At 41.5% G+C, this 11,245-nt stretch overlaps 1 pseudogene; it reads right to left on the reverse strand.

The window, feature by feature from the left end:
- Positions 1-245: 245 nt before the first annotated feature.
- LOC140690748 (AN1-type zinc finger protein 5 pseudogene) lies at positions 246-1,508 on the reverse strand (annotated as a pseudogene).
- Positions 1,509-11,245: the final 9,737 nt, after the last annotated feature.

The following is an 11,245-nucleotide window of genomic DNA, read 5'->3' on the forward strand; positions in this document are numbered from 1 at the left end:
CTTCCAAAGAACATGTAGAAATTAACAGCGTGAAGTTTAACTATGGTAGAAGTTAAACTTCTGCCAGTCCTTTTCTGGTGTACCATTTAAAAAAAAAAATACAGGCACATAACACTAGCCAAAGATTACACCTTGATTACATTCCCAAAGGCAGATATGCTGCAAACATGCAGATATTTCACATATATTGTTTGGCACGAGGGAACTAAATTTTGTCCCTGTTATCTGTGTATTTCAGTTTGCTGTGCAGATTTTCATCCAATTTTATTCAAGGGAGGGCATATACATTTTGTAGGGCTGTATCTATCCAATTCTGCCTGTAACAAACACCCAAACAACCTAAAATATCAACTATAAGACAGACAAGTGTGAAGTAAAACTCTGGAGAACATCAAAGAAAAATGGCCATGCATCTGCTCTTTAATGTTTTCCTACGATACATTAAAATAAAAACAATGTTTCAGTCTCTTCACAAGTAGTAATTTATATTCTCTGGATTTTTTCAGCCACAACAACTGGATTCTCTTTTCTGCTTTTTGCTGCAGCTTCTGCTTTGTAATCATAAGGACAGTTGTGCTTGTCAGAGTAACGGTGAAGTCCACAAAACAAATTTCCACATTGGCAGTCAAACCCTGTAAGGCCAACTTTCTTTCTGCACATGAAACATCTGTTCTTCTTTGGTTTGGGCAACTCAGGAGATTTTTCTTCACTTTGAGAAGTACTGGGCTGAGAAACTGATGGACTGGGCTGAGTGACAACTGGCTCTGACACCTCTGTTTTCGGGGTAGTTATTTTGTCTTCTCTTGAAATGCTCATTTCTGTCATTTGCTGCGTTACAGGCAAGGCAGCCACAGGCACATTTCTTGATTTTTCAGTTGTGCTGACAGCAGCACCTTCACAGTTGTTTAAACTAGTATCTGCCCTTTGTACAGATGCAGAATCTGAGGTAGGACTGTTGGAACCACTAGCTGTTCCCATTGGGCTCATTCTGCCACTCTTCTGCTGTCTCTGAAGATGTTCTTTGAAGCAAACAGAACACATTCCATTTGTCCTAGGATTCCCATAAAAGCCACATCCTGTACTACACAGCATGGGCCCTGGGGTCTGGTTAGTCTCCTGAGCCATTGTTCTCCCTGCGGGGGCAGGAGCCGGGCTCGCGCGCGACGCCGGCGCAGTAGAGCCGGGCCGAGGCCTCCGGGATAGGTAAGCCGGCCGCCCTGGAGCCGCCGCGGCCGGCCGGCAGCAGGTCGTAGCCGCAGGCGGAGGTGGTGTCGCCGCCGCGGGTTCCTCCTTTGTTCCCGCAGCGACACCGAGCGTGGCCGGGACACGCTGGAGCTCGGGAAGTGGGAGGAGGGAAGCGGGGGGGGCAAAGAAGGAGGCGGAGGGAGGATCGAAGGCCGCAGCGGCTAAGGCGGCTCGCGGCGGTCGCCCGTCGTCGCCTCAGCCTCCACCGGCGGCGGGCTGGGCCGACTCCGAGAGCGAGCGGGGCGCGCGCAACGAGGCCTGGGCGCCGCCAGGGTCCGCGGATGGCGCTCTCTGTCGCTTCTGCTACCGCGAAGGGAGCTGCGCGGCTCCCGGGAGCGACGAGTCCCAAGCGGAGTTGCACACAGCTCCCCGCTCCGGCGGACTGACGCGCTCTCTCCGCCCGCCGCTCGGTCAGTGAATTATGAGTAGTTTTAAGGTGTTTAATGCTCAGGGTTGTTAGATGGGTTGTTCTACCAGTAGAAATGGGTTTAAATATAAATGGCTCTAACAGTGGAAAATGCTTCAGAACAGGTTGTGGATGTACACAGCTGAAGAGTTCTCTGTGAGAGCTCCTAACCCCATAGAGCCATGTTCCTCAGTGGGGAGAGACAGAAGACAAACTAAAAAGTCCTGGTCAAGATTCAGGGGTTGACTCTAGTCGATAAAGTGTTTCTCTAACTGGGATGTTTATACGCTGTATGATAAGAAGAGTGCAGAGCTGCTGACGCCTCTTCAAGAGTCAACTCATTCTCTCCTTGTCCAGCAGAACCCAATTTTTTCCAGGGTTGCAAGTGTTCAGTTACAAAGAACCAAATAAATGACTGTGTTTTCCAGCCTCCTTTATAGAGAGGGGTGGTCACAAGCTATAGACAGTGACGTATAAGCAGAGAGACCGGACAGGGTTTTGAAAACTCTTTAAAGGCTACTGATGCCGGTGGGACTTTTTTTTTGTCCTTTCCCCTTTCCCTTCTTCTCCCTGATATGTGTACAAGTTGGCTTGGGCTCAGATGTCATCTTGGGAGCGTGAGGACAAGAGACACATTCCTCAAGGATGGCAAAGGCAAAGCCCAAATCCTTGATGAATCATGAAGTCACCATGCCGGTCCCAAACTATCTATCTCCATCCTGCCTTTGCATGAGATAAAAATGACCCCTGATTCATTCCAGCCACTGGGTTTTTGAGGGGGAGAGAGAGGGGTGCGGGGTTCCTAGTACAGCAAGGTGACTTCTCACATGCACAAAGTACAAGGTGCATATTTGACATTTTCTGTCCCATTCTCCTCTTCTTTAGTCTACCAAGTTCAAATATTTAAAACGTAAAGTTCCCTGGCAGAATATATAAAGTACCTAGTAGTAAATGCTATCTGATTCCTTTTCTCCTGAAGTTAACCATTTATCCAATGGAAGGAATGAGAATGTTAATTTTAAAAGTGCCGTGAGGGTCATTCCCCAGTGAGACCAGGTTGAGGTGAGGTGCCATGCTGGGGGCATGCACGTTAGCTGACCACCACTCAAATTTCCACTAATTTTTATAATTATTGCTCAAAAATTCACCTGATGTTTTAAGAAAATCAATTAATTAAGACTCTAAGTCTTTTGAATAGTTCTACCTCGATTATAATCACATTCAGAGAAAAAATTAAAATTGTACTCAAAAATAGCTGTGGAGACCCCAAACTGAAGAATTTACTGTGAGAACTGCCAACCCTAGAGAGCCATTCTGCAGTGGGTAAGACAGAAGACAAATAGACACAATTCTTGTTGGGATTTTTAGGCATATTTTAAAGCTTTGTGAATTTCCATGAAGACTTGTATGAGATAAAAGAAATTAGAAGGAAAAAAGAAGTCTTTATAAAGTGATTTGATGACTTTTTTTTTAACTCCTCAAGTTTCCATTTTGAAAGTCACGTATCCCTAGAAATAAGAAAAAAAAAAATGAAAGCAGCTCCAATGCGCAGTTCTGGGATCTTATGGGATCTGTTAGTTCCAAACATAAATAGCAAACTGCTCTCCTCTGATTGACTCTGCTCTACAACCATTACTTTAGCCCCTGACAGACAACTTCAGGAAGACCTTCCAGTTCAAGGAAGACCGAGAAGCAGAGGGAAGATGTGCTGGGATGGGAGAGAGGCAGCTTCCTGACTTGGTCCCCCTCTTCCCACCCCAGCCACTTAAAAAGCCCTTTATCCATCTTGGCACAAAAAGCCAATTCAGCTCTCTCATGGAGATGATGATAGTGAGGTGCAATGGCGGGCTGTCTGTCAAACATTGACTGCGCTCAATGTTTTATGAGAATAAACGATTTAGCCACATAACCACAAGGTGACACATTCCTCCCCACTCTGAGACTCAGAGATCCAGTGGAAAGTCAGGTGGAAGGTGGTTATAGTGCAACATGGAGATTTGCAAAGCAGTAAGTCAGCCCCCAGCACTCAAGATCCACGTGGCTTCACCCTACAGCCTCTTAGTGCCTCCACTGTGTCTCCCATGGATGAGATTTCCATTTCAGAGTATGAAAGAAAAGAAGAAAAAAAGAAGAGAAGCAACACTTTGCTAGCTTTTATTCTCAAAATGGAGAGCAGTGGCATATGCAGCGTAGATGGAGAGTGACTTTTGAAGCAAATTTTGGCGTGACAGACCCAGGATCAATTGAGAGTAGAGGTGGTGGGGACACCCTAATTGTCCAATGACCCAGGTCCTAGGAAAGCAGTCACAAGGTTCCTTAAAGAATGGCTTCCAGGACGCTGAAAACACAAACACAAACCTAGCCCCCTGAAAGAAAATGTTGTGGATTTTCCAGAAAAGCCTCCTGGTTGGGGGGTTGAGGCATGTGGAGTTTGTATTCTAAAGACATACTTTCTATATCTGGAAAGAATTCTAATTTGAAAAAATACATGCACCTCAGTGTTCACAGCAGCACTATTCACAATAGCCAAGACATGGAAACAACCTAAGTGTTCATCAACAGATGACTGGAAAGAAGATATGGTATATATACACAATGGAATATGACTCAGCCATAAAAAAGAATGGAATACTGTTATTTGCATCAACATGGATGGATGTAGAGACTATCATACTAAGTGAAGCAAGCCAGAAAGAGAAAGAAAAATACCATATGATATTGCTTACACATGGAATCTGAAAAAATGAGACAAATAAACTTATTTACAAAACAGAAATAGATTCACAGACACAGAAAACAAATTTATGGTTACCAAAGGAGGAAGGGGATCTGGAAGGATAAACTTGGAGGTCAGAATTTGCAGATACTAACTATAATATATAAAATAGATAAACAACAAGATCCTAGTGTATAGCACAGGCAACTATATTCAATACTTTGCAATAGCCTATAATGAAAAAGAATATAAAAAGAAATATATATATATACATGTATAACTGAATCACTATGCTGTACACCAGAAATTAACATGACATTGTAAACGGACTATACTTCAATTAAAAAAAAATAAAAATATGTTTTTACTTTAGACTTTGTTTGTTTGATAAAAAGAGTGAAGTTCTCTAAAGATGAGTCCATGCACAGTTTTTTTTAATATTAAGATACAGTATCTTATTGTAAGGTCATATTATAACTTATCTATAAGAGAAACAGTCATTTCCTATATCAGATATAAATATGACGGCTACTGTTATTACTGTATATCTTGGAGGCAGCAGGAGAGTTTTGCGGGGCCTAACACGATGCATCCACCAGGCAGGAGCGAGTCATTCCTGCTTTAGAGACAGAAGAACTTATAACACTGTGGTGCGAGGGGCGCTCCACTTCTGGAGCTGAGGTGAGGCTGCAGAGACCCACTTCTGAGGCAGAGCAGCGCCAGGAGAGCATCCAAGGTGGGAAAGAGAGAGGCGGAGACCCTCAGACTCTGGCAGGGAAAGGCTAGTTTTGAGAGACCGGTGACCCTGCTGTGGGGATTCAGATCATAAAGTGTTGGTGGTGGCAGTGTTGTCACCACCCGGCTCATGTAGCCGGAAGGCTGCTGTGAATGTTAGGGAAGCAAGTGCTGGTTACACAAATATATTATTTGAATCCTTTCCTGATTTCTGTACGAGAGGACTTTTTTTTTCACATGACTTTTTTTGTCTTTATGGTCAAATTTTCCATCAGGTCCCATACCAGTAACCACAAATGAGACTTACAGTTTGGAGTTTGGAGTTGCTTGTGTGGGCAGAAGCCAGCACTTCTACAAACAAAAGTGTAAGGAACAAGTTCTTGTCCAGTTAACGGTGGAAAAACCCAGCCTACGCCAGCGACATCCACACAGCGGTTGACACACTGGCACTGAAACGGCCGCACCCTGTGGCCTGGGACCGCAGGCTGAGAGCAGGTGCCGTTCTCTTCAAAAGTCTGCTAGCGTGATCATCTCTAAGACACACAGGCACGGAAAACCAACTGATGGTTACCAAAGGGGCAAGAGGGGAGAGGGATACATTAGGTGTTTGGGATCAGCAGACAGAAACTACTGTATATAAAATAGATAAACAACAAGGTCTTACCATATAGTATAGGGAACTATATTCAATAGCTTGTAATAACCTATAATGAAAAAGAATATATACATATGTATAACTGAATCACTATGCTGTGCACCAGAAATTAACACAACATTGTAAATCAACTATACTTCAATTAAAAAAAAAACCTGCTAGTGTGTTCTATAACCAGAACTGGGCATCTTACTAATTATTTCAGGCACAAAGCTATTTCCCAGATGACATGCACCTGGAACATGGCTCCAAACTGGGCTACAGCCTCAGGGCACTGCACTGCTCCCACCACCAGTAGACTGCTAGTCATTCCAAACATGAGAATGAGCTGCAAGCAGGAAAAGAATTCTCAAACTGCCCCCAATAACCCTGTGCAAGAAAACCCCATAGCTGTCTGCCGGCCTGATGTTCTCCTTCATTTCTAAGCTAATTTACCTGTGTCTCAGTTACCATCTGGAGTATCTGAAATATCTGTAGACAATCTGAGGAACACTTGTGACTCATGAAACTCAATTTCAAAAGTCAATTTTAAGAAGACACTCCCTACAGTTTTCCTTGCTCCCTGGGACCCCAGGAGTTTTCTCACAAAATCCTTGATTTGTTTCCAGAGCTTATCTCATGGTTCTTGTTGTCTCTGGAAAGGGGTGTCATTCTAACAAGATCTCAGAGAACCATTACATCAGCCAGTTCGGTCCAACTGCCAAGCCAGGAAACAGCCCTTAGCACATTTCAGCCTCTACCTGCACCCTGTGAAATGTATTTTAAAGGTAAAGATAAATAGACACTTCTCTACTAAAAGAAGATTTTAGATACTGTCAAAGGAGCATTTTTCTCCGCAAGTGAACATTCTTCCAGAAGGACCCGGGCTCACCACAAGAGTATCCTTAGAAGGATGTATTCACTGTAATTATATGTGGCTTATGAGACACATTGGGCAACTGTGTGTGTGAGCAGGCAGAGCGGTTCCCAGCTGGGTGGCTCACAGCACTGCATGGGGAGGACTACAACACTCCAAATAGGGAACAAGCACTTTGCAGGGAACACAATGAAAGAACAAAATTCTGCTTTCATATTAGTTGGACGAGTCTTAGATCCATGAGAGACATGAAGGCTTTTGGAAAACACTAGCACCACTATTATTCCAGTTCAACCTGCTTATACTAATGTGCCCTGTACCTGCTCTGAAAGAAGAGTTTTCTCAAAGGCTTTTCATTTACTCCGTCATCATTAGAAATGACTCATTATGCTCCATATCTTCAGAATTCCCGAGCAGGACAATGAAGACCATGAAACCCCTGCAGGCCTCTTCATTAACAAAGCATTTGCACATATGCACGCACATATACATGCCATACACATGTACTCATGTGTGCACACACATATCTACATATGTGTATAAAACACATACATACATTCATACGTATGTGTACAGAAATATGTGTATATATGTATACGTGTGTACGTGTATAATATATATGTATATAAAAAGACATATATATATAACTTTCCACTCTGAGAAAAGATCTCTCTTCTGTCACAGGATGATCCTCTTTCACATTAAAAACTGTCAGGGTGATAATCATAGCAATGGCAGATATTTTCTCATGTACATCCACTTTTAAGTTACAGGGTCATTTATGATTGTTAAGAAAACGGTTCTGCTTTGAAAATCCTCTGCCATTTTTGCTGTACTGTTGTCCTTATCCCAGAGCCTATACATCTGTCATCTTTTAAAACAGCAGTTCTTAATGGGGGAGGTGTGAAGATTCTGCCCCCAGGGAACATTTGACAACGTGTGGAGAAAATTTCAGTTGTCACAGCTGGGGACTTGGCAGGGAGGACTACTGGCATCTACTGCATGGAGTCCAGAGATGCTGTTAAACCCCCTACAATGCATGGAACAGCCCCCGACAATAAAGAATTACCAGGCCCCAAACATCACTGGGACTGAGGCTGAAAAATTCTGTTCATGCTAAAAACCTCATCTTACTCAACATTACCACTGTCCTTCTGCCTTTCAGAACTGAGCCGACAGTAATCACCAGGAAGATCCCCCTCAATATTCAACCAGAAGCATATTGGTGTGCTGATAATGACTCACCCTTCAGCGCCATAATCATCCACAGCTTAACTCCAGAAACATGCCTGTCTTCCGTAAGATGCAAAATTGTTTCAATCTAGTTAGTGGATCTATTGGGAAGTGGTATAAAATGAAAGTGTAGACAAGAAAAAGGTATGTATATTAGTTTCCTAGAGTTGCCACAACAACTCACCATGAATTAGCTAGGAGGCTTAAAACAACAGAAATTTATTCTCTCACAGTTCTGGAGGCCAGAAGTCTGAAATTGGTGTTATCAGGGCCCTGCTCCCTCTGAAGGCATCAGGGGAGAATCCTTCTCACATCTTCCAGCTTCTGGTGGGTCCAGGCATCCTTTCCTTGGCTTGTGGCTGCACCACTGAAATCTCTGCCTCTGTCTCCACCAGCCTTCTGCTCTTCTGTGGCTTCTCCTCTTCTGCCTGTTATAAGACACTTGTCATTGGATTCAAGGCCCACCTGGGAAATTCAGGGTTATTGCAAGATCCTTCATGAATTACAGCAAATACCATGGTCCTTACTAAGTAAGGTCATATTCACAGGTTCGAGGTGATAGAGCTTTAGAGGGGCCACCATTTAATGTCTGTGTGTGTGTGTATTTAAAATCGCTGTGACAAGGCCAGGCTCAAAACAAGTGAAACACTTTCTCAAGGTATAAAGTAAGGTTTAACATACATTTACCTGGATTAGTAACCCTACCACAGCTTCTGTCTATTGAATTAAAAAATGTATCATTTCTTGCAAATGAAAACTACAATGAGGTTTCATCTCACACTGGTCAGAATGACTATCATTTGAAAGCCCACAAAGGAGAAATGCTGGAGAGGCTGTGGAGAGAAGGGGACCCTCCTACACTGTTGGTAGGAATGAAATTTAGTGCAGTCATTATGGAAAACAGTAAGGAGACACCTTAAAAACTAAAAACAGACTTACCATATGTTCAAGCCATCCAACTCCTGGGCATATATCTGGAGGGAACTCTAGTTCAAAAAGATACATGCACCACAATGTTCATAGCAGCACTATTTACAATAGCCAAGACATGGATGCAACTTAAATGTCCATCAACAGATGACTGGATAAAGAAGTTGTGGTATATATACATGGTAGAATACTACTCGGTCACAAAAAAGAATGAAATAATGTCATTTACAGCAACATGGATAGACCTGGAGATTGTCATCCAAAGTGAAGTAAATGTGACAGAGAAGGGCAAGTGTCATATGATATCACTTATATGTGAAATCTAAAAATTGAAACAAATTAACTTATTTACAAAACAGAAACAGATTCATAGACATAGAAAACAAATTTATGGTTACCAAAGGGGAAGGGAGAATAAAGTAGGAGTTTGGGATTAGCAGATAAAAACTACTATATATATAAAAGACAAACAACAACGTCCTACTACATAGCACAGGGAACTATATACAGTACTTTGTAATAACCCATAATGAAAAAGAACGTGTATATATATATGCATAACTGAACCACTATGCTGTACACCAGAAACTAACACAATGTTGTAAATCAAATATACTTCAATTTAAAAAAAAATCTATGATTTCTATCTACAGACTATTTAAAGCAAAGACCAGGTACCAGAAAACTTGGTGACCAGAGAGAATGCCAGAGAGAAACTAGCATGTTTACTCACAGGTAAACAGCAGGTATTATTCAAGACAGGTGAGGTTCAGTCTCACTTATACGGTGCATGCCTCCATAATTCTCCCAGACAGCTCTCAAGTGTCTCACTGTTTCATCAGATGAAGGCAGAAAAGATCATGGAACTTGAACCAACTTCTAAGAGGGAGAAAGACCTTGAAAGATATGTTGTTAAAATGTCTTCATTTTGGAAATTAGGAACCTAAGATCCCAAAAGCTCTCATCTTTTATTACTTGCCCAGGATCACTCAGACAGGCAAGGCCCAAGGCAAGATTAGAAGTTCCAGCTGTCATTCTAGGCCAGAGTTCCTCCTCTACATGATGTTTCACCTACTTTCCTGCTACTACTAAGTACACCCACTTTCCTGATCTTTTAGCTAAAATAGGAGATCACCACCCACAGGACATATTCTTTCCTTTCACCCTATATCAGGCAGTTTGGGTGACCATGGCAAGAGACCACAGGTTTTATGTCTTAACAGAGGCCTATGTTCTCATGGTTCTGGAAGTTGGAAGTCTGTCCATAGCTCAGCCCCTATCATTTTACATCAATGGAGTATTGGTTTTTTTAAAATATATCATTTAATCCCCATAACTTTGTGATTTGTTCCATTTAACAAATTAGGTAACTGAGGCTCAGAGAAGTCAGTTGGCTGATCCAAGTTCATGCAGCAGGTAAGATGCAAGCTGGAACTCAACACATGACTTTTATTGGGATTCTAGAGCTCTTTCCTAGTGTTCAGGATGAGCTTTTGTATTGGTCACCTTTTAGTAGCTGTTCTTATAAAGCATCCATGGACATTGTGAAAATACACGGTTTCTAATAAGGTCCTTAGAGAGAACTTTGTTGGTCTAATGTGGTAATTCTTACACCTGACCATCCAACATATCAGTGACTTAAACCCCATAGAATGGAAACAGTTTAATATGTCATCTGTTCTCATGTACACCAGAAGTAGGGCTTGAGAGGAGATTCAGCTCTTCTCAGAGTAAGCCATCAATTCCTACCAAAAAAAATCATAAAGGAATAAATGATTATTCATGATAAGAGCACATATATTTTGAAAAAGAAAACATTATGTTAAAGAATGTGAGAGAAAAATGATGTAGATTTATTCTGCGAGCTTTTCAATAAAACCTCTAGGATGGAACACCAGAAATATTTCATTCCATTATGTTCTGTCAAGGTTCTTCCAAATATAAAAAACAAAACTATTGTCTGTTGATAATGATATAAATTTCAAGAAGATTCTGAGTATAAACTTAAAAACTTAGCACGTAAAATACATTCTCTGTTACATAAAGTTAAAAAAACTTTACTACTTATGTTTACTAATAAAAATTATTAATTTTTATAGGTGTGGTGACACTAGTGTTTTTATAGAAAAATTCTATTAGAGATGCACATACAAGAAAATATTAGGAGTGGAATGGTATAGGTCTGTGATTGACTTTCAAATACTTTGAGAAATGAAGCAAATATGTATTAAATCTCAGTGATAGGTAGATGGCAGTTCATTACACTATTCTCTGTACTCTTATCTCTAAAGATTTTATGTCTAAAGACATGTCTAAAAATTCATAATTAAAAATAATAGGGTATTGCATATAGTTCCCTATGCTATATAGTAGGATCTTGTTGTTTATCTGTCTTATATATAGCAGTGTATATCTGCTAATCCCAAACTTCTAATTTATCCCTCTTCCATCCCCTTTCCCTTTTGGTAA

This window comes from Vicugna pacos, chromosome 31 (genome assembly GCF_048564905.1).
Source record: "Vicugna pacos chromosome 31, VicPac4, whole genome shotgun sequence".
Taxonomy (NCBI): domain Eukaryota; kingdom Metazoa; phylum Chordata; class Mammalia; order Artiodactyla; family Camelidae; genus Vicugna; species Vicugna pacos.